The sequence below is a fragment of the Sabethes cyaneus genome, chromosome 3 (assembly GCF_943734655.1).
Source record: "Sabethes cyaneus chromosome 3, idSabCyanKW18_F2, whole genome shotgun sequence".
NCBI lineage: Eukaryota > Metazoa > Arthropoda > Insecta > Diptera > Culicidae > Sabethes > Sabethes cyaneus.
Genome location: NC_071355.1, coordinates 230135305 through 230155014, shown reverse-complemented (window position 1 = coordinate 230155014; position 19710 = coordinate 230135305). Strand labels below are relative to the sequence as shown.

The window sequence follows — 19710 nt, the reverse complement described above, 5'->3', positions numbered from 1 at the left end:
AGGCGGCGCAATAAATTACAAAGGTTTTGTACCCGTCTTGATGCTGCTGTTGCAGGTAAAGAGCTTACAGGGAGATTATTATTTTACGACCTGGAACATTTGTTCAGCATATAGAACTGTCGAAACTGTACATACGAATGAGGTCCTTTGTGCTGAAGTACATAATAACGTGACTGTGACTAGGGTTGAAATTAGTCATGTTGTTTTTTCAGCTCGGAAGCTTACAGTACATATTTTTAAAATAAAATATGTTTATCTAAGCAATTGGCAGAGCATTGTCGCGGAAGTGTACGCGATCGTTTCGCGGCATTTGTCATACTTCCACTGTAGAAACGATAAGCAAGCCGCTGAACGGCAACACGGGCGGCGCCGCCGGTCTGTAAAACGGCAAATATAGCTTTGTTCCATTTTGAAAATTTGAATAGTTTAGCTTTGTTCTATGAGATTAATTTGGCACTATATTTGAAATTAAGTTTATGTCAACTGATCAAGAATGAATTCACAATGAAGCAAACAGATAATTCATTTTGATTTTTTTTAAATTCAATCTTAAACTGGTTTTCCGTGCCACGGAAAGTAATGAGTTATGAGTCAATGGCAGCCATGCGGCTCCGTCGTTGAATGCATAAACCAAAACAATCCGTTCGGCAGTTTTGCCTGTTGCCTGCTTCATCAAGTGCTGACATTTGTTTTTGCCGACCGTGTGGCACACACATAATTGGAGAATCAACGCGGGTAGGGACACAAAACTTTGCTTTACTGTGAAACAAACAAAACAGAGTAGTAAGTTTAGGTCGACAGTCGGAACCGCTACCCCCAACGGAAAATATTTGTTCAAACCTTTGCCCGACGGATGCCGGCATTTCTGAAAATGCTATACAAAGCTCAATTTTCGTTCCTTGCACTGAGGGTGGCCGGCACCATAAGCAACGCTAGTCGGCGCTCTGTGCGACCGGATCAGTTTCGTTCGTGCGCCTGAGCGAGCATAACAGATTGAGCCGAGCCTAGTCTATTTACTAGTCATAAACGCGCGTTGCCATCGTTGCATGTAATTATTCTAAACATAGTTAATACATAGGCAGTACGCCTCGAAGCAGACACAACCATTACCTAGAAATAAGGACCCACGCAACGCAATAAAAAATAGAAGAGGATCGCCTCGGAGAAGGCAACAGAACGCCCGATAACGATCGTATCCTTATGTGTTATGTTGTTTCAAGTGATGGACGTTCGGTATATAAAAGTCCGGTGGGAAACTATTTCGGATCAGTGTTGATTGAACGATGTGTGAGACAAGTACTATGATTCTGGACGAAGTTTTGGCCGAGAATCCCAAAATGGGAAAATTTGCTGAGAAGTTACGAGAAAAAAGAATGTGTAGATTCTGTATGACAGCGAAAAATGAACTAGTCGAGATAAGTAAAGTTTCTGAGCAGTCGAGAAATTTTTGGTGGATGAAAGTGACACTTTGCTTGCCAGTTTCTGTGAAAAATGCCGACAAACTACCGGATTTTGCGTGCAAAATATGTTGCAGTTTTTTGCAGCAATTCTATGAATTTAGGCAACTGTGTAAAAAATCTGAGGAGATTTTGCAGTCATATCTATTTACTGGCGAACTGCACAGCAGACCAAATATTCCAGAATGGATGCGAAGCGCAACTAAACGAGCATGGAGTAAGGATAAAACGGATTCCAGCGTGGTGAAAAAAGTGTGCCAAAATAGTGACGTAAACTCAAGCAATGCAAACGAGGCGAGTCCCGAGAAAATATCTTGTACTGGAAAACTGCAATCACCAACAGTTTCGTCGGAAATCAATACCGAATCTTGGCCGCATGTGAGTGATCCTCCGCAACCAGCTGAAAATTTACCAACACTGAACCAAGCACCTCCGACTAGCATTTTAACTCAAATGTTGATGACACCACCGAAGCAAATGACTGTACCGTACAATCAACCTGTTAGAAAACGAAGATTCAAGCAAACGCCTATGAAAAATATCAGACCAATTACTACCGTAATTTCTTCCTGGCAAACCCCAACACCAAACTCAACCATGCAAGAATGTCACGAGCAGCAGCAGATGAACAGTCCGAATACAGCTATGCCGCAGAATTCAGATTTCCGCCTACCACTAGTACCAACGCCAAGCCAGCCACCACCCCAATATAACACCACCTACAACATAGTTCATATGACTAACTATTCAGAAACTCCACGATCGGATATAAACTACAACCTTCCCGATAATACACACTTCCCGCCTACACCGCGACCAGAAATGGACTACACAATAGCTCCTAGAACAGTATACCAGCAATCGACACCTCGGCCAGATTACAACTACAACGTAGCACCTAGAACAGTGTACCCGTCGACCCCAAGACCTGAAATAAACTACAATATTGTGCCTCTATCACATCCGATTTCACCGCTACAATCTCTCAACAACTACACCGCCAAATGGCAAGGTTCCTGGCAGTCCAGCCAACAGCAGGTTCCATGTCCTCAACAGTATCCGGATCAGCAGTACCAGCCAACGGCACCGTTACAGCGAACTGTACAACCTCTACCAACAACATCCGACAACCTCTCGACAACGGTCTCCCAGCAATCACCAAACGCATTCCCTTGCAGTTACTGCAGTAACAAATTCGTCAGTCAAGATCAACTTTCATTGCACATCCGCAAGCACACCGGTCAATCGAAGTTTCGCTGTGCCGTCTGCGGTCAGTGGGTGCAGCAGCTGCGGCAATACGTGGCTCACATCGAAATGCACGGTTACTTCGACCGATGTATGCTGTGCAACGAACCCTTCGGACCGAACTGTCCGGTAGGCGAGCACATGCAACGGCACAACGTCGCCAAAATGACGATGGCATGCGATTTTTGTCCGCTGATTTTTGCCAGCTCGCCTAAATTGTCCGACCACGTGCAGTCGCTACACGCCAAGGAACAGGAACAATGGGTGGAACTAAATAGGAACCAGCGGTGACCGAAATAAATAAGCTTCCTGAAAGCATTTAGTTTTACGTTGTTTTAATACTTTATAACTTTGATTTAGAATATCACATCCTTCCGCATCTGGGAATTGTGTTCTTTGTTCTTTGTTTGGAACGTGAATTGATTTTGGTTTAGCGGAGTAAAACGAAATAGAAACGGAAAGAAATAGATCGTTTGGAACTTTATGCATCATCTTTTCTTTTATATTCAGTTTTCACCAACAGCTTACAGGAATGCTCCACCAAGTTTGAACAATCAACAACTTGACAACGTGCTATTAGATGTGATCGATTAGGCATTGGCATCAGGTAATGTTATTTTATAGCTTCCTATCAGGCAATCAGATCAGATGTTAAAGGTTATGGGCCCATCATTGACGTCTAAAAGTAGCAAGATATTCTTTAATTCGATAGCAGAAGAATGCATCTTCATGAGGTAAGTTCTTAGGTTGGGTAATAATTGAGGAGGACAAAACTTTTGCTTTGGATCCTACTATCCCTCTTTTCAAGCGTTGTACAAATTTTCTAGTCGATTCTCCAAGCGTGGTTTGATGAAATTCAATTTACAACAGCGTTGCAGTTCGTAAAGATCTTTGCGGTGCACGAAAGTTTACTTTCTTTTGTAACTTTGGTGAGTTAATGTTATTATTAGATGCGGATGCAGACGCAGATGCAGATAAGCTGATGGCAACTCTTCTTCTTCTTCTTCAGCAGCATAGAGCCGGGGTGGCTCGTGCTGTTTCAAGCACTCGTCTCCATTCAACTCGGTCTTGGGCCACTCGTCGCCAATTTCCTAGTCGTCGCAGAAGTCGCAAATCGCTTTCGACCTGGTCGAGCCATCGTGCACGTTGGGCCCCCCTGTTACTGGTGCCGGTGGGGTTGTTGAAGAGGACTATTTTCGTCGCACTGTCGTCCGGCATACTTACGACGTGTCCGGCCCACCGTAGCCTGCTAACTTTCGCTAGATGTACGATGGGAGTCTCCCTAAGCAGTGCCTGTAGCTCGTGATTCATACGCCTCCGCAACTCTTCGCTTTCAGTTTGTTCTCCGCCAAATATCGTCCGCAGCACTTTCCGCTCAAATACGGCAAGGGCACGTATGTCCTCCGTAAGCAGCGTCACGGTTTCAAGTCCATAAAGAACCACCGGTCTAATAATGGTTTTGTACATTGTTAACTTCGTACGGCGGCGTACGCTTCCTGATCGTAGCGTTTTACGAAGGGTAAAGTAGGCCCGATTTCCCGCTGGGATGCGCCACTGGATCTCCTTGCTAGTGTTGTTGTCCACGGTCGCCAGTGATCCCAAATACACGAACTCCTCTACCACTTCTAGCTCGTCGTCGTCAACGGTTACCGTCCGTGGGAGGCGCGCGTTTGTTTCCTTTGAGCCTCTTCCTTTCATGTATTTGGTCTTCGACGCATTTATTTTTAGCCCAATTCTCCTAGACTCCGCTTTCAGTCTGGCGTAGATTGTCCCGCTAAAAATCGTGCCCGCTCGTCGGATCACCCCCTCAAGAGCGATGTTGAACAGCATGCATGATAAACCGTCACCTTGTCTCAACCCTCGCCGCGTCTCGAAGGGACTCGAGAGTGTCCCAGAGATGCATACGAAACACATCACTCGATCCAATGTAGCTCTGAGTCGCGTCAGTTTGTCCGGAAAACCGCGGTCGTGCATTATCTGCCATAGCTTGTCTCGATCGACTGTATCGTACGCTGCTTTGAAATCAATAAAGATGTGATGCGTGGGCACGTTGTATTCCCTACATTTTTGCAAGATCTGTCGGATAGTAAAAATTTGGTCCGTAGTTGCGCGAGCCCCCATGAAACCCGCCTGATAATTCCCTACGAAACCTTGTGCTATCGGTGACAACCGGCGATATACCACGATAGTTGCAGCAGTCTAGCCGATCATCCTTTTTGTAGATGGGACAAACCACTCCTTCCATCCATTCCTTCGGTAGCTTTTCCTTCTCCCAAATCCTCGAAATAACCCAGTGTAGAGCCTTTGCTAGCGTTTTTCCGCCATGTTTATAGAGGTTTGCTGGTAGGCGGTCCTTCCCAGCTAGCTCGTCCCTACACATGTCTGGTTTCGGTGTGTAGCCCTTCCGAGTTTGGTTCACCTTCTCATAAAACTTGCGCGTGTCATTAGCTCGGAATAGTTGCTCTAATTCTTCACGATCCCTTTTGGCGGTTTTTCTTCCTCAGGATCGTGGTCAACTGGTTCCTAGCTCGTCGGTATTTGGCCAGGTTCTGTCTAGTGGCAATACTTAGATAATTTTTCCAAGCAGTTTTTCCACTTCACCGCTTGTTGGCATTCCCCATCAAACCAATCATTTTGTGTACTCCGAGGCTCAATACCTAGTCGCTAAGTTTATCCGGGGAGTATCTGGATACGGCTCAATCAGGTAGTTCAACTTGCACCGGTACATAAAAATTTCTAGAAAATCTTGCAGGGGGCAACAATCGTTAATGGAGTACATGGCAAGAAACTCAGTTCATCAGTGTAGATAAGTATAGGGGAATGTCGTCGTGGTTGGGCCACGTTTTGGCATTCGCCCATAACTTCCGTTTCAAAAAGAATTTCGGTAATCTATACACATCGATGGAAAGGTCTAAGAATAAGGTACATTTCTGGAAAATCTTGAACTGATTGCTTGGAAAATAATAAAGTTATAGGCATTTCAGTGAAGACAAAAAATGTTGTCATAGTTGGGCCATGTTGTACAGGTTGGGCCACCGCTGAAAAACCAAGATATACGTATTAAAATTCTATGTAGAGACAAGAAAACAATGAATTTCGTGAACAACGGCCCATATAAGTACAAATACTCTATTTTTAATTACATTTTTGCGAAATTTTAGCGATCTTGTAAAATCAATATTATTATTCATCGCCTTTTCCGAAGTGAACTATTACAATGAAAAAACGACAACAATATAGGTTTTTCACACAGTAATTTTGCTTTATTACATCTCATAACACGTGACTGATGTATTCTAGCGAATATTGTGCTTTCGCGCTTAAAATTATGGTGGCCCAAGCATGACTAAACAAGTGGCCCTACCTTTACAAAAAGTGCTTTTGTCGTATTTTGCCTTACCCTACCCAAACATCTTACTGAAACGGGACTTTTATATAGTCTTCGTATAGAGCACAACACACTTAATATGTTTTCAATATTTATCTTAATAATTGCATTTCATGAATCATTTCTTGAAGAAAAGTTCACTACGCCGGAAAAACTTTTTTTGTACGATTCAGTCACTAAATTCAGTACGCGTGTTTTGAATACACGATTGAAACTCACAATATTGTGAAAAGTTAGCGGTCACAGTAAGAAGTTTTACAATGCTTGTACATAGATATTTCGAGTTACTAAGACTGAAAAAATTGTGGTGGCCCGACCATAACAGTGGCCCGACCGTCACGACACTACCCTACATCTGGTTGTAAGTAATGTTGGTTGCCACCTCGTCGAGAAATTAGACGACAGCAACGGTCCTACATTACTTCCATGCGGAACACCAGATATATTGTTAAACACAGATGAAGTGCTGGATTCAAATTTAACTTGCAAGGCTTTATTATCACATATATAAGCACCTTTTCAGGAGGGCTCTATGTACGACGCTGGTCTAACAAGCCATTTGTCGTATGTTCGAATCTCAGCGGGGAGAGGCTAATAAAGTTAATACGTACTAGCCCCGCAATCGTCCTGTACTCTAACAGCGGGTTGCGAAGTCAGTTGTATAAAAAACAGAAGGTCAAGTTTCGAAAACGGAATGTAGCACCTGCGCTTTGCTTTGCGAAATTTTTCGTTATCAATAATCCTTTTTTTTGCGAAAAAGCGAACCGGCAGCAGGCTGAAAATTTCTGAAATAAAGAATCACACAGACTGTATATTTTAATACCACGTTCTAGTGTATTTATTATTTATTGCATAATCTTTTAAACATTGTGAATTGAGAGTTTGCATATTTCACTATTCTGACTAGGTATTTTATTCTTTTTTTTACCAATGTTTATCTACTGAGCGAAGTATAATCTAAAAAGGTTTCGCTTTCGTTGCAATTCTATATTCTTAAATGCTGTTCTGTTCACTCTATCTGCTCACGCTCAAGTGTGAATAACTAACAACAAAAGTAACAGCAGGCAGACACTGAGCCAGCGCACCGCTGCGAAATAAGCCACACCTTTTTTCATCACTTGCCATCCCATCTTTTTCTACCCCGACAGGCAGCAACCCAGCAGGGAAGAAGAAGATTCTATGGTATATAACCAGTGCGTACAGTGGCGTATTCATTCAGTATTTTTCCACGCGTTATTTTGTAATCATCTAGAGAACAGCTAATGAATGGAGAAGTTTTGGTTTTACCTAGTGTAGTACTTCCTTTACATTCTCTGAAGACGTCTGGGAAATAGCTGATGAGAATACAGTCCACTCGAGACTCCACTGTACTGGCTTAGTGTTGCTGTAGCAGGCTTTCGGTCCTTTTTAGGACAATAGAGAGTTACGTTTCTCTATCCTGTTATTCGCAAGAGTCCGAGCAGAACACTGGTTGAGTGTTTGCTGGCGACGAACTTGTGGACCAAAGCCATTCTTTTAAGGATAAGATTGAAGACTGAAACCGTTATCCGCAAGAATCCGCAACAAAACACCCGAAATTTTTGCGTATGCGTAATCTTCTCGGAGCAAAAGATGCATGTTTCCATTTATGTCAAAAGACAAGGACGTTCGAATGGCACGTCATATTTGCGATGTACGTGCTTTGGCTTTAATGTTATTTGTAACCAATGGCCCTTTAAAGGCCACAAGCGAGTTAAAGTAAGATTATTGAAACATGTCAAGCTACGCATAATCATCTTCAATACAATAATCTGTGGGCTGGTCATTCATTACCATTTCAACCTTTATGATGCACACAAGTGATTTTTAAAAGAAATCTCTATGTCTAATTGGTGGCAGGCCTTGTACTTATGAACCGCCCTCTACGTATTTTCAAAGCGACCATTGCATTCAACATAGAATTGAATTCGAATAATTCGCACTTCTCTTTTAAAAATGGCACAGATTCTTATAAATATACATACACCAGAAATGCAGTTTACATTAGTCCTTGATTTAATGATCTGATAGGATATAGTCCTACGTCACCCTTTCGTAAAACCCTTAGGGCTGCATACCTTGCAGTTTTTTAGGTGACAGCATAATTTTCGATCATTAGAATCACCTAGCTAACTCCGCTTACCTGGGTGACTGTACAATTCAAATGGGGCCTGTAAGATGAGGTGAGGGTGACTGTGATAATAGGTCGGGTGAGAGAAGTGAGGTGAGGTGAGGTGACCGTGAGAATAGGGCCCATGTTTTACTGAAAGCTTATTTTGTTTATATGGAAATTTTGATATAAATGATCATATTTTCTTCGCAAAATAAGAAACACTGAGAAAAAAGTGCCTGCATTAGATGTGTAATAAGTGGCTGACCTTAATGTGTCAACTTATACTAGTTTGAAAAGACGTAAACTTAATTACGTAACGTTAACTGTACCTCCCCCCTATCATTGAATGAAAATCGCACAATCCGTTTAATTTTTTTTAGTTTTGCAAACACAAGAAACGCATCGATTCTACATTCCTATCAAAACTACTATGATCAGAATGTCAATTCTGAATTCTGATCAAACTGTATGATTTAACACAACGAAGTCTGAGTTTAAAACAAACATTTTGATCAAAATAGATTTGATCAAGTGAAAATCAAGGCTAAAATAGAGTTACACAGCTGAAACAGCAATTAGGCATCACCCCATGTTGCATGTTGGGCCAAACGGTTTTCAGCTGCGCAGATTTATTCAGCAAAAAATAATTCCGTTTTTTTTTCAATTTGAAAAAAAATTGTTACGTAACTCTTCTCAAGATTCCCCCTCCCCCTACGTAACAAAAAGTAACGCTAGCTTGTCCTCCCTCCCTCCCCTTTGAGCGTTACGTAATTTGTGCATGAAGCCTTACGCGTACTCTATTTTGGACATTTACGGCAAAATCAAATGGAAATGTCCAAAATAGCATACGCGTAACGCCTGTCCAAAATACATAAATCACCCTACGCCAGTTAAAGGGATAAAACTTCCTCGTTCCGACAGGTTGAAGTTTTTTTTTCGTACGATTAGTTTGTTGACTAGACTAATTTGATATTTGTCTTGGGGAAATGCACCAGAAAAAGCAACAAAATCTCCAAGTTCCAACTGGTTATAGATTCTTAACGCCGATTAAACCTAGACTTAATTTAATGTCTGTGCTTGGAAAGTATACTAGAGAAAGTTACGAAGTCTCGCCCAACTGTTCACTCAGCAGCTATCCAGCTGTTGAGATTTTATATACAAATTGATATCATAAAATGTCAACATTTTTCAAAGAGACCATCTATGTAGTGCCGCTTCTAGTTGGCCTCGAGGTACTATGTTGGACCAACAAGCCAGTCGTCAATAATCGAACTGGGATGTCTGGGAGAGGCTGCGAGAGTCAATAGGACCGTAGCACTAGAAATGTGCTTGTAAGTAAGGATCAAAAGAATCAGATGTTTTCTGTATTTTTTTGCTTTTCGTTTTCTGTTTGTGTTTGTTATTTTTTGTTTAAAGTTTTCTGCTGTTTTGTTTTGTGTTTTCTATTTTCTATTCTTTCTTGTTTTCAGTTTTCGGTTTTTTGTTTCCTGTTTTGTTTGCTATTTTCTGTTTTCAGTTTTCTTTATTCTGTTTCTCGGTTTCTGTTTTCGCTTTTCTGTTTTCTTATTAAAGATATATTATGATCATCCATTCCTCTAATCTTTCTAGTTTTGAATCAACTTTTGAAATCTTTTACTCTATCCTTTATAACTCGGTTTCTATCTTGCAATCTTTTTATTTTCAACACCTCAGTCTATCGAATATCTAACACAAATTTTGAATTGTTTTTGTCTCTTATCTGATAAACTTTGTTTTATCCATCTTGGCCGTTATAAACCATGAAAAAATAGTAAAAATAGGTACCCAAATTAGTTCTCCGATTGAGTAACAGGTAGGGTTTATTTCTAATTCCCGTCGTAGTAAGTAAAGCTTAAGTAAAGACAACTACCCTGCAAAGATGGTGTTCGCCTGAAATCAGGTAGGAACAAGACGACCAGGAGCGCAGCGAGCAAGATGGTTAGACCAGGTGGAGCGAGATCTGGAGGAGAGTACTCGGTGTCCGAGGAATTGGAGTGCGGTAGCCCTCAACCGAGTTACATGGAGAAACTTTGTTCAACAGGCTTTGTCTTAGGACGGCAAGCCGCCTAAATCAGTAAGTAAAGCCATTCAAATTTTCATCATTTGTTGGATGGATTTAATGAATACATCCAAAAATTCTTGTGCTGATCATCCGAACTAAAAATCACAACAATGTTTACGAAACTAACGCGCATGTATTTGTATAGGACGGCATGACAAAAGTTTTTCTGCAAAATTTTTGCAGGTCAGCAAGTTTGCTGAAAACAGTAACCTTCTATCTCTTCAGTAAAGGTAGAAAAATCCTATTTCTCATATATGAAAAATCGTTAACCCTTAAATGCGCACGCTGAAAAAATTTATTTATAAAGAAAACTTACTTATCTAAAGGCGGTAAACATAATTTACTCTAGGGATGTTTTTCTATATGTTGTTTTAAAGCAACATTGCGCATTTAAGGGCTAAATTAAATTTTTCTATTTTAGCTGTTTTTGAAGTTGTTGTATAACTTTTTCCTGTTTTCAAAGTTGTACAAATGAAAATACACAATATTGCTGAATATAGTATACCTCTATCTTTATTTATTTAGGAACTGTAGAACTTTCAATAAAAAAATATCCTAGTTTTGACCCCGAATTACTCGCAAAAAGGCATCGTTTTATTCAAAAACTCTCCCCAGGAAATCAGAATAATTTCATGCAGACTGAAAAGTTTTATAAATCATGTTTAAAAGCACAAAAGTTAAACAAAATTTATAAGCCGGCAAAATTGGGATAAAAAGCTTATAAAATCGTGGGTAGACAAAATAGGGAGCTGACAAAAGCGGAACATTACTGTATTTAGATGCATTGGAAACGAGACTCGTTCAGGTTCAGGTTCTACTCGTTGTATACCTGATGGTTCGACAAAAGTATGTTTGATAATCTTTATAATACATTGTAACATATTAATTTTGTATTAATCAATCAATAGCGACACTGACAGTAAATCAAAAATTTAAAAACTGTTCGTTTTCGCACGGTTCGATTTGAGCAACATTCATTTTTCTGGTGTGTTGCCAAAAACGAATAGATCCCGTACATATTTAATAGAGAACGGGGAGTCAGATCGAAGTATTATTTTCGACAATGTTAGCGAAGTTAACACCCCACTCGACGGGCATCAACGGATGAGACAATACCAATACCAATTAACACCTTGATCCAACCCAACATAGACGATCTAGAGCAGGACCACCCAAGCCGATGATGTTCAACCGCGCCGACAATGCTTAACCATGCCGTCGACATTAACCCACAATGCCGCCTGAACTAAAATAAACAGTTCGCAGTACGACGCAACAGGATGCATTTCACACCTCCATCAGCCACAAACGCCGATGACGATAGATCCGACGCCTCACGTGAAACAGGAGAAAGATAGCATAAGATTAATCCCTATTTATAACAGTGCTAGATTCTAAATACTAACTTCAGTTGTAATCTTGACGACGAGCAATAAAGCTCTGTAACTCTAAATCTCTTTTTTTAAACCTTCCATCCCGTCCGCGAAAGTAACTTAGTTATGGTCGGTGTTAAATCAGACCGGACCAAGTCGTAAAGTTTCAAAAAATGAGTTATTGACAGCAAACGATCAAGAATTTTCTAAGCTACATTTTACTCTAATCAGACGACATAAATATTGCAAACAGCCAGAGTTATGAGATGTTTCAAAACGATTGATAACTGTAAACCATACAGCAAACTTTGAACGCATTTTTCTTGGAATCAGAGTTTTGTCACTTGGTTCGGTCTGACTTAACACCGGCCATATAGTTATCAGGCCAATCATTTTGGTTAGATTTAGTTAATATTGCTTAAAATGCTCTTAAAGTGCACAAACTCAGATTTTGAATAGAAAATTTGATCAATTTCGGCTACTTGTTACCAATAATTAAATTATTCAATGTGACAAATAACGTACTTTTCGACTCGTTTTACTAATTTTTAGTTGAAAAACTAAAAGGACATTTTTAACTACGTTACAAGTAATTCAACTCATTCAAGGTGCATTCAGAATTAACAAAAAAACTTTACATATTTTGTCTTGATTTTAGTTTTTTCAAATGAATGATTGTGATGATAATCTATTGAGTGAAGTTGCCGCCAACTCCATTCCAAGTCCAAGTCAATGGAAAAACATGCTATGCAATTGAAATTACAAAGTTTCGGACACAGAAATTATAAAACTCCAGTCCCTGTATGGATGCGTTGACTTTTACCGTCCTGAACCTAAACCTAAACTAAACCTGAGATGAATATGTAGTTACAAAACGAATTTATGTATCATATCACGTCTCAGAAGAGACCATAGCCGAAGACCATTCCTTTGAAAGGTTCTAACATAAACTATGTACAACTTTTAATACTCTTTCCAGCTGGCTCGTTAAGCGTCATTCCTTGCTAGAACAGATAATCATTATCATCGCTTCCTTTATCGTGTCGTTATACGTACTATCGAAGATCGAATCGTAAAAAGAAACGTGAGGTTACTGTGTGCATTTGAATTAGTTTGTGAAAGTTTATTTCTTCGTTAAGACCAATCAAAAGTACAGTTTTTAAGTTTAATGTAAAATCGTCCCATAATTGATTGATTTTACCAGAAGATTGTAATTATCAGCTGAAAATCTAGGTTCCAGTGTATGAGCTGCGTGTACATAAATTGTACCGATATCTATAACCATTTCAAACAAAACCATAGTTTACTGGTTTTGCGAACAAAGTCACAACAAAAGTGTTGTGTTTGCGTAAAGTGAGAACCTTTTTGCTGGACTTATTTCCAGCGAACCGATGATGGTCGAGTATGAGTATAAAATTTATTTTCATACATTCCAGAGCGAGCATTCCGTGTTGCGTCAAGCGATGACGGAATGATTGTTACCAAATGACGATCAATAAAAAAAACTGCTCATTAGTCGTGGAACTGCCGTTTGAATCGATTCTTTTTAATAATGAACATACTAATTTAGTATTTAAAGAAATTTCGAGATCTGCTTCAACCGCTTCAATTATGTCAACCATTGTGGACAGGATCGGTTAAGTAGTATCGTAAATTAGTCAAAAGCCAAACTGATTCCTGATTGGCCGACATAAAGTTTGCCACTGTGTTACTTTTATCAAGAAGGCACGGAAGTGTTGCTAAAAACTCATTCAATTTCAAGTTTCCATGTTACTCATATTCATTATTTGACGATAAACTCTCCTTGTAATGACATTGACGGTGCTAAATAGTTTCGATAGGTCGAATAGTTTTCGACTCGTAAGTGTCAACAAAAGCCAAAACAATTTCTTTTTACCCACGCAGAGGCAATTACTTGCATGCGTTGGTCAGGCTAGCAAGAGCGATAAGTCGAAATGCCGTCAGCGCTAGCAGAAAAGCTGCTGATCTGGTATCCCTGTTTCTAATCTGTACACTGCCAAAACTTTTCGTATAGTTTCTATGTGTTTCACACATAGATTTTTTCCATGTGCCCAGTAAATGAACTTTATGTGCCAAACAGTTACCATTTATGTGTTTTTAAAATTTACCTTTAAAATTTTGTACCTACTATTCATATGCATATAATTTTCATGTGTACTTCTGGGCGGATTGTGTTTATATGTGCACTCTTAAATGATTCTACCTGTAAATAGGTCGGATTTAGTTAAAGCTAGGTTGAAAGTACTCAAAATGCCCTTAAAGTGTACAAACTCAAACTTTGGGTAAAAATTTCAACCAATTTTGGCTACTTGCTACCGATAATTGAATTATAGTCTCTATGACAAATAACGCAATTTTAAGCTCCTACTACCAATTTTTTGGTTGAAAAACTACTCAAAATCTGAGTTTGTACACTTTAAGGGCATTTTGAGTAGTTTCAACCTAACTTTAACTAAATCCGACCAATTTGCAGGTAGAATCATTTAAGAGTGTGGCACATAATAATCATAAGGATTTTCATATGGAAATTTTCCATTAGTTACGTGCGGATTATTTTGAGTGTAGAGCACTGAAAATACTGCCTGCTGCCTGCAAGAGTAACAATATAAAAAGAAATAATGCCGACACTATGTTTATATATTTTTTCATGTGTGTGTCGTCTAGGGGGTAGTGCTATCTATCCGCAACTGCACGCGAAAGGAGAAATGAAAAAATAAAACTGCATTCGCTGAGCATACACAGAAATGGAGAAACAAAACATATGGAATTATTAGAAGTAAAGATCAGTTCCTTACTTCATCCAGACAGTGAATAACGCTTTGTCCGTTGTAGAGCTTTCGTCATCGTCACACTCGCTGTGCTCCGTAAGCATTCAGTAAAGTAGGACGCGTCAACCAGTTCAGTGGCAGTCCAGTAGTGTGTGGCATATCGCTAGCAATGGACCCATCGAGACTACGTGCTATGGACCTGAAATGTCGCCATCTTTGTCGTTTCTGCTTACAGCCCAAACGAGAGTTGATTTTAATTAGTGCTAACAATCTTACCAATAAGATTGCTTACTGTTTCTCGATGGAAGCTTATCCGGGCGACGCATTTCCCCCGGCGTTATGTATAACATGTATGTATTTAGTTGAAAAATTCTATCTATTCAAGGAGCAGGTCGAACAGGCACAAAGTTTGGCAACTACTTACATTATGACCGGGGTCCCGTTCCTGCATAAGATGAAGCCGATAAATGCTAGCATTGGCCCGGGGAAAGAAAAGATCCTGTGCGAGGCCAGTGTGCAGACAGATCCACCGCAAGTGCCGGAGCCTGAAGTAGTGCCACAGGAAGTGCAAGATGAAGGGTGGAATTTGGCAGAAGATTATGAGCTTGATACAGTGGCAAAAGAGTTGTATGGTGAAGAACCGGTGGACATTGTACAGTCCGAGGCGTGCTCCAGTATGGAAGAAATAGGCAAATATTGCATTAATCCAGATGGATCGATTTTCATTGATGCTATGCAATTGCAACAAGCGTTCGCTGCTTTTGCAAATGATAATCATCGAAAGGATAAATCTGATTCTACGGAAAAACAACAACCAAACCCAGTCCCGGTTGAAGAGCAAGCAGATCATGCCTCCAAAATGAACCATTCATCAGAATCGATGCGAATAGACCATTTGGAACAGACGGAAGAAGCTCAAATTTTGGAATCAGTTAGCAAGAAATCAGAGGCAGATGTGGAGTATATAGATTTAACCCACGAAGCAGGAAAAACCGCGATCTCACCGCCTCTTAAGGATGAATCTGAATCTGAAATCGACAGATTATCAGAGCAGATTGAAAGGCAATTACTGAAGGAAATGGAAGAGATTCACTCAGGTACTGTTCACAAGAGTGTATCAACCTCTCCGGAATGCATAGATTTGACTGACGAAGCCGGTCGGCAGTCAGTGGAGAATTCGATCGAATCGAACGTTGCAGGCACATCCATGTCCATGCCACCGCTCATGGATGATGACAAAATATATGAATCCCGATCGCATCAAAAGAAAAACATTTCCCAAAGGAGGCGTCGCTCAAAGGCGAAAAACTCTGTTCAAAACTCGCTGGAAACCTTGTACGGTGACATTCCGACAACACCCTTGCAAGAATCGGATAGACTCGATAAGCGTTTCATCGAACGAGAGCATGGCGAAATTCTTTCCGAAGACAAACTGGATGCTGGCTCGTTCGTTCCGGCACCGAAACAAATTAGCTTAAACAACAAAGGCTCATATCGAAAGGATCCCACACGAGAACCGCCGGCACCCAATCCGGACGAGGAATTCCCTTGTGCAAAGTGCGACACATTTTACCCGCAAGCCCACTTGTTGGAATACCACAGAAAAGCCTACCACAGTAATACGCCACAAGAACCGCAACCACAGAGTCCAGCAAAGGCAGCAGCGAAAGCCACCGGAAGTGCAGCCACGACGAAATTATCGACACCCACGTGCCAGACCCCCAAGGTGGCACTTACCATCGACACTCTGACGAAAGAGTGTGTCAGGTGCGGCCAGCCGGTGTCAGTAGCCGCCTACTGGCACCATATGAAGCAGCATAGTCCCCAGGACGATAGAAAGAAGCGGCAAATGTAGGAGGACTGGCTTTGATGGGAGTAATTCGTAAGCGTCGGAAATGTTTTGTTTAAATTAAATCGTATGAATTTTAAACTTTTTTCTACTTTCAGTAGTCGACGAATTAACGGAAAAGATTACGAATAGATAAGATTGACGGCAATTTTTTGAATACAACGACTGCCAGCTGCCGTTAGAGTAATAGAAAATATGTTCTAGAATGGTGACCAAAATTACCCCATATTTGGGCTGTTATTTTACAACAGAAAATAGAAAACTGATACGTAGTTTATTATTCGATTAAAAGTTTAAATCGTGAAGTGATACAAAAAAGTTCCGTTTGACGTTACGTTTTGTTTAAATTATTAACTACTAAATATTAAATTACTGCAAACCATGTTTGAGATGGTTAAAGAGATGAAATATCAAAGGCAATACTACATTTAGATAAAAGAAATGCACTTAAGTTTATTTTTCATATTAAAACTGTGAACATAAAAAATACGATTCAGGTTTATCTGGTACTAATTTTATACAAACCTGATTTACGAAATTTAGTTTTGTAAGATTGAAACAGGTTGAATATTTGAAGTTTTAATATAAGTTTTTTAAGTTTACTTAAATTAATCTAATAGCCCACAGAAGAAGAAAAAACATATAGGATAATTTGTCATACTTAAGAAAAACATCAGATGAACTTTTTTAAAAAAAATTTGACATTCGAGTTTTCTGAGCACTTCGTAACGTTATGAAAATTGTGAAAACTAAAACTCAAGTTCCCGATGATTTATCAGTTCAAATTAGTGAAATAATTAGGACAAATACAATTTATTTATCTAAAGAAAATCAACAGCTTCTGAAATAATTGAAAATTACTAGGTAATAATTCTTTTAAAAGACGAAAGAAACCTTCTCCAGAAACAATTGTTTTAACATTAATATGGGTGCATCAGTAGAACTATATTAGAACTACCCGTTTTCGTACAATATTTGCTACGAGCATGAAAAGAAACAATGATCTCAATAAGTGTCAGAATAATAAAGTTCAAGATATTCTATTACGAAAATTTTGTTATTCTCTCGAACATAGCTTATTTTCGAAATTATTATCTCTTAACCCTTTATAAGGCAGTGGCAACTATATTGCCACCAACAAAATTTTTTTATTTTACTTTCTATAATTATATTGATGTCATTATAGACGCAAAACAAATATTTTTCGTTGGTGGCAAAATAATTGCCACGGCCTTATAAAGGGTTAAATTCTTGAACTTTAACTCTTTAGCAAAGTTATATATGACACATGTGTAGAACTAGTTATTATCTACAATTTTGATGTATCTTTAGCTGTGTAGAGCAAAACTTTATTCAATAAAATTGTAGATAATAACTAGTTTTACAAATGTCCCATATATAACATTGTCAAATTTTGCTTGACTGAGATGGTACTGGCAAATGAACCAAATTGAGTCATACTGATCGGACCATCCCTGCGAAGGAGTAAATATTTATTTCTAAAAATATTTTATAAATTTTCTGTAGCCAAAATATAATCAGATGAAAGACAGAATTGGAAATTCACCAAATTATATTTTTCTTATTTATCTATTTTCAATCCTAACCCCTCTAAGGTCTACATCATTTTTAGCACCGCAAAATTCACTAAGATGGTCGTAACTTTTTTATCTTTCAATATTTTTTCACCAAATTTGGGGGAATTCTCGAAAATCTTGTCTATTTTCATAATATCTATAGATAATGGCTATGTGTCTTACGGCCCCGGAATTATTCCGGAGTTCGTTGGGGGACCGTGACATGGCTTTCTTAGTTAGAGTTGCCAAATAGTTCAAATTCGTTTGAAATCTGTTGATTTTTAGAACCATATCATCGACTGTGGCCGTATCAGTTACTTTGCCGCCGTTACGAGCTATGGTGCGCACCATCCGGATTCGGGGGGACACTTTGAATCCGGAACCAGTTCCTATCAAGGGACATTTCAGCATCAGTAAAGTATGACGTGTCGCATATCAAAAAACATCAGCATTCGACAAGATGGCGAATGGCGACCTTCTCATGTTTCTCAGAGGTCATATGACCGGATCCGGCCTCGGGAAGGGTTTCTTTTTCGATTCAAGCACGGAACGGATTTCGAAGGAACTTGTCCGGGACCTGGATTCGACCGTTTGACCTCTGAGAGACATGAGATGATTGTCAATCGCTATTTTGTCGAGTGTCGAGATCGGCAAAGAATACCTTAGTAGAATATAATAAATGATTCTTATGTAAAAAATCTGCGAAATACGATGAAGTTGGATTTTTTTAGATCAACTTGTCTACATTGAGAGAAAAATGTAAATTTAGTTTTCAAATTGAGTTTAAAAATATTTGGTAGCACTAGTGCTCAAAAATAATATCATTCCACACCCGCCGCTAACCCCTTAATTCCTATGATAATTTCCTTCAAAAATTTGAAAATAGTGTCCTTTTAAACCTAATATTTCCTGAGATATAAGCAAAAGAAAATAAGAGGTTTTTGACAAAAACGGGTAGGTATTTTCCTTAAAAATGGAGGTGCTTCCATTAATCGAGGCAATTTCCGATCGGCACCAAATTTTGGATTTTTACTTCCTGACCGAAAACGAACAATCTGGCAAAATTTCGTTAAAATCCGTGAAGATCGATTACATGTTTGAACTTTTTCTCGGTCACTTGATGTGGAATGATCCATTAATTATTTTGATATCAAATGGAAAGTTGTGTTTTTTATCGACTGGATTCAATTGTAATTATTAATATTTGGCTGGGCAGTCTTCAAAGAAAGTTACCAAGATGTTTTCCCGACGTTTCGACACTTTGTCGGTGTTTTTTTCAAGGGGTTTATCGTGTACGTTTTTTGTTCTATTTTGATGAGTGTACACATTACAGTAATACCACAAACTGTAGTTTGTGGTAATACTGCGGACACTAAGCGCTTTTCTTTAAATTCATTCATTAAAAAAAGCCTGTAAGAGCTCCTACACTCATGTTTTCAGCAGATTTTTTATTGCCATAAGATTACTTCCTTGTATTCATTGCTACACATGGACGATGCAGGTCGTACCAGTGCGTGTCAGCGAGTAGATAGTGAACATTTCCAATAATGGCAACATAAACAACCAAATATGTTTGCGTTGAACAAGCTACAACTGTTGCTCGCAGTCTTGGGACCAGGCGCAGACCGATGCAGGTGGCTTACGCGCAGGATACGTCCCGCGTAAATCAAAACCGCGTAAATTCCGAAAACCGCGTAAATTCCGAAAACCGCGTAAAAATAGTCGCGTAAAAAAACCGCGTAAAAAGTGACTTCAGTTTATATTTCTTCATGTGTCGTCTAGGGGGTAGTGCTATCTATCCGCAACTGCACTCGAAAGGAG

At 39.4% G+C, this 19710-nt stretch overlaps 1 protein-coding gene across 1 annotated transcript in view; it reads right to left on the bottom strand.

Moving 5' to 3' along the window:
- The window catches only part of LOC128744387 (zinc finger protein ush), a 168895-nt gene that overhangs the window by 104254 nt on the left and 44931 nt on the right, over positions 1–19710 (bottom strand). The window lies entirely within an intron of this gene.